The sequence below is a fragment of the Labrus mixtus genome, chromosome 7, assembly GCF_963584025.1.
Source record: "Labrus mixtus chromosome 7, fLabMix1.1, whole genome shotgun sequence".
Lineage (NCBI taxonomy): Eukaryota > Metazoa > Chordata > Actinopteri > Labriformes > Labridae > Labrus > Labrus mixtus.
The window spans coordinates 31,421,445-31,426,313 of record NC_083618.1 but is presented as its reverse complement, the minus strand read 5'-3'; the positions used below and the strand labels follow the sequence as shown (position 1 = coordinate 31,426,313).

The 4,869-nt window shown below is 40.3% G+C and overlaps 1 protein-coding gene across 2 annotated transcripts in view; it reads left to right on the top strand.

The window, feature by feature from the left end:
* Positions 1–4,646: 4,646 nt before the first annotated feature.
* The window catches only part of LOC132977177 (tumor necrosis factor receptor superfamily member 14-like), a 7,879-nt gene continuing 7,656 nt past the window's right edge, over positions 4,647–4,869 (top strand). For both annotated transcript variants that reach the window (XM_061041619.1, XM_061041618.1), the window contains exon 1: positions 4,647–4,768. The gene's annotated coding sequence lies outside the window, so the exon portion shown is untranslated. The remainder of the gene's footprint in view (positions 4,769–4,869) is intronic.

Sequence of the window (4,869 nt, the reverse complement as noted above, 5' to 3'; positions counted from 1 at the left end):
CTTTGACACACAGTAAGACGTCGACTTATTTATTTATTTTTTGTGTGCCTTTTTCATTTTACTTATGTTTTATGTCTTTTAAATTGATTCTGTATTTCACATGTAGTTTTTTTTTTATCTCGTGAGCTGTTACATATTTTATTTATTCTTCTGTACAGTACTTTGGTCAACTGTGGTTGTTTTAAAGTGCTTAACAAATAAAGTTGGATTGGAATTCTGTTTTCAGAAAATAAATCAAGTTAACGCGTTATTTTTGCGTTACCGACAATTATTTTATCTCGCATTAACGCAGTTTTTATTATTTATTTTCTTATTGTGAAAGTCTGTTGCTCACTGGCTTTTATTTTGTAAAATTCCATCGTGAGCGAGCCTCGTATGTTGCTTACTGCTGCGCATGTCTGCTGCGGCGCTCTTATCACCGGAGTATTTGATAAGCACTCCAAAATATGTTGCAGCCAGAAACTCAGGCGGACGCTGAAAGGTTGTTTCACTTGTCTTCACTTTATTTAAGTGTTTAACAAAGACTCAGTACCTTCATTCACTCTGAGTCTCTTCAGCTGATGAATAATCACTACAGCTTTCTTACGAACTCTGGAGCATCACAACAACAAAACTCTTCTTCTCTGAACTCCTGCATGTCACTGTCACTCACAGACTCCACCTAGTGGTGCAGATTATGCAGCACATTAATAACATGTCAACATCAACTGCTTGAATAATGTTGCAGTTCAGAAAAATACATTAACATTAGCAGCTTTGAAGATGAATTCAAAAAGATTATAAACTAAAGAATTTCAAAATGACAAGTACAACAAAAAATGTGTTTGTGGGGTCCTCGATAACCAAACAATAAACATCAATGTTCTCAATTGACCTGTCACACTCTCCCCCACTTTAAAAATGGCGTCCCGACATTTTCATTATACCTCTTAGCCTAAAACCTTTCTGGGCAGTTTTTTATTTATATAACAAACAGGATGACATTATGCCCTTGCAGTGGCAATAAGGTTTAGTTTTGTATTTATTTGCTTACATTGTTTAAGTTGAAGCACATTTACAATAAAAGTGCGCTATACACTACTTTTTAATTCATTATTGGATTTTGCGTATAATGATGCGATTAATCGTGATTAATCACAGGAACTCATGCGATTAATGCGATTAAAACTTTTAATCGTTGCCCAGCCCTAAAAATAATATATCAGTCTCATGAAGAGAGGCTTCAGTCTTTGTTGAAGTGGTCGCAGGTTTGAATCCTGATACTGATTAAAAATGACCAAAAGAAAAATCCTCAAAGCAGCGAATAGAAATGTCTGCAGGTCAGCTAGAAATACCAAAGAAGAAGTGAGAATTAAATATATTTAAATAAATAACTGCAGGGACTTCAAGTTTACATTTGGACTCTTTATGTTCTTGTTACTATTGAGGGATGAATAAAAAGATTTGACTAAATCAAAGTGTCTGATTCTTGAACAATAATATCTGTGCTCTGCTGACCTCTGGTGGTCACAAACAGAACTGTTTGAGTGTCTGTTATTTTAACTTCAACACTCTGAGCTACCAGTTCAAATATTTATAAGTTAAAGGACAGTAAGAACTCTGAGGTCAAAGGTCAAAGGCTCAGTTCTGTTTCTGAAGTCAAGCTCTGTGTTTCATACTGAATATATCACCTGCAGGAAGAACTCTGAATACTTTTTTATTTCCGTTGAGCTGATTCATGTTTTACTCTCTGCTCGAATCATTTCTCATTTATCTGATTTGATTCCTTTTTCATTAATCATTAATAATCAATTAGTGAAATTGAACATAAAACACTTTAGAGATTAAATATATAAAAAAGTAAGACTTAAATTCAATTGAGCAACACAGATTAATAAGGGTTAGAGAGAGAGAATATAAAAAAAATAAATAGAGAGTGATGTCACTGTGGATCCAGAGCGCCCTCTACTGGACAACCTTCATGATGACACCATATCTAAATGATCCTAATGGTGGTTTCTTCATTAAATATTTTGTAAAATGTTTTGTTTTTATATCAGCGTATTTATAAAAAAAATCACCCATCCATCCATCTATCTACATTTTCTTCCTTATCGAGGTCGGGTCGCTGTGGCAACAAGCGAAGTACGTCAACCCAGACGTCCCTCTCCCCAGCAACATTTTCCAGCTCCTCCTGGAGGATTCTGAGGCGTTCCCAGGACTGAAAAGATATCCCTCCAGTGAACTCTGGGTCTACCCCAGGGGGTTCTCCCGGTTGGGCATGCCTGAAGGAGGCGTCCAGGAGACCCAATCAGACGCCCGAAACACCTCAACTGTCTCCTTTAGATGTGAAGGAGTAGCGGACACTTTTTCAGTCACTACCCATAATGCATCTTTTTCCAGTCTATGGCGTGACCACAGAGGGTTGGAATGAAGATCGGTAAATCGAGAGCTCTCCCTTGAGTCTCAGTTCCCTGTTCACTACAGTACAGTTCGGTACAATGCCCCCATATACGCTGAGCCAATCCGTCTGTCAATCTCACGGTCCATCTTACCGTCATTCTTGAACAACACTGACACACTTAAACTCCTTCACTTGGGGGCAAATAATCACTCCCCACCTGGAGGAAGCAATCCACTTTTTCCAACAGAGAACCACATCCTTAGACCCTGAGGTGCTGAACCTCATCCCAGCCGCTTCAAACTGCCCCAATGCCTTCTGGAGGTCCCAGCATGAAAAAGCAAACACAACCACATCTTCTGCAAAAAGAAGAGAGGATATGTTGAGAACCGTCCTCCCCCCGGCTACACCTTGTGATCCAGTCCATGAAAATCACAGAAATGATTGGTGACAAGGGGAGACCGTGGTAAAGGCCAACACACACAGGCAACATGTCTGACTTTGTGTCCAGGATGCAGACACAGCTCCCACTTTGGTCCAACCAAAGTTTGAAAAATACCAAACCGGGACCTCATATTCATGCAGTGTCCCCACACGACCCCCCGAGGGACACGGTCATAAGTCTTCTTCAAGGCTTCCTATATCCACGGTTCGAGTAGACTTTCCCCAGGAGGCTGAGAAGTGCGATTCCCCGATAAATAGAGCACAACCACAGTCCCCCTTTCTATAAATGGGATCTGCCACCCCACAGGCATTGTCCCAGACCTCAACGTGACATTGAAGAGACGTATCAGCCAAGACAGCCCAACAATGTCCAGAACCTTTAGCACCTCAGGGCGACTCTCATCCACACGTGGCGCCACTGAGGAGCTTTCTCAATGACCTCTGCTAAGGTTAGTGATAAGGTTCACCCCAGATCTTCACACTCTGCCTCCCCTTCAGAGCATGTTTTGGTTGGGTTCAGGAGTTCCTCAAAGTATTCCATCCACCGCCCAACGATGTCCCAAGTCCGGGTCAGCAGTTCTCCATCCCTGCTGATAACAGCCCGGGGCAGGCCCTGCTTTCCCTTCCTGACCCGGAGAACAGTTTGCCAGAACTTCCTTGAGGTGATCCGAAAGTCCTTCTCTGTAGCCTCCCCGAAATCCTCCCACACCTGAGGAGGAGAAACAAGAAGAAACAAATTGAGACTCTCAGACAGTTCTGTCTTTGACCACTAGAGGTCAGCAGCAGTACACAGCCATAAAACTGACATTTAAGAATCTGACACTTGGATTTAAATGTTCATGAAAAGCATGTGATTAAGGTTAAAGGGTTACTGGGACTAGAAAAGTCCACCAAAGGACTAAAATACAGTTCAGATTAAATACCAAATTTCTGTATACTTATTACCATAGTGCAATACTAACTTTTTAAAAGGCTTCCACCTGAATTGTTTGTTTTTATGTACACTGAGCAACAAGTCATGATGGACAAAGTGTGAGGTGTTGTCTTCCTGTCTGTTTGCCTTTTTGTTTGTTTGTCCCCTTCAATGATATTCATTAATCTTCCTGTTTTATTATTACCTTGAATTCATGTGTCGTTTGGACCATAAGATATTATGACATTTCCCAGCGTTTAGTTTATAAAGTGATGATAAAAAACAGAAACAATGCAAGTGATAGAGAGCAGACATCAGAACCATGGAGAGTCAGAACAGAAATAAAATGTGAGACACAAATACATATTAGAAATAATCTGAAGAATGTATTTAAACAGAGATGATTCTTTTTTCAAATGTATTGTAATTTTTTATTGTGATTATTTTTCAAATGATTTCTTTCTGTGGGAGGAAACTAAAGCGCTTGGAGTAAACCCCCACCACCCAGGACTCCATGTGGGCTCACATGTCGTCCTGTGTGGCCCTGGTGGGACCTGAAGTCCTTCCTCATATCCAGGTTAGACCCTCTGAGCTAGGAGCCAATGAGAGGTTTATCTCTAACAGTATGTTTCGTAGCCTTTCATAATTGTAGAAGCCATAAAAAAGGAGGCGTTACATTCAAGTGATATTGGAAAAACGAGCTTCCTAGTTGGAAATTGCACATGATCGCCAGCTCAAATATAGGCCTAACTGGAAACAGTTCCAACCATCTTCTTCTTCGTAGCATCCACGATGTTTATAGTTTACAACATTCACACTTTCCGAATTGAAATCACGTGAACACACTGAAATCGGAAAAACGACTTCACAACTCGGAAACTGGGATCATCCGAGGAGCACCTGAATGCATCATCCTTGTTTCGTTGTATTTCCTGTGATTAACGCTATAATCTACCTGCAACATGTGAATCCTAAACTAAACACCTTTAATTATAATAAAAGTCGGTCTTTTGAGTTGGGGGCTTCATAAGGTAGGTGACCTAGATATTTTCTTTCAGAACAGTAGCTAACTTATCACGGGTAAAACTCTGTTAAAGTGTGTTGTGTGTATGCGAGGCGAAAGTTGTTGAAG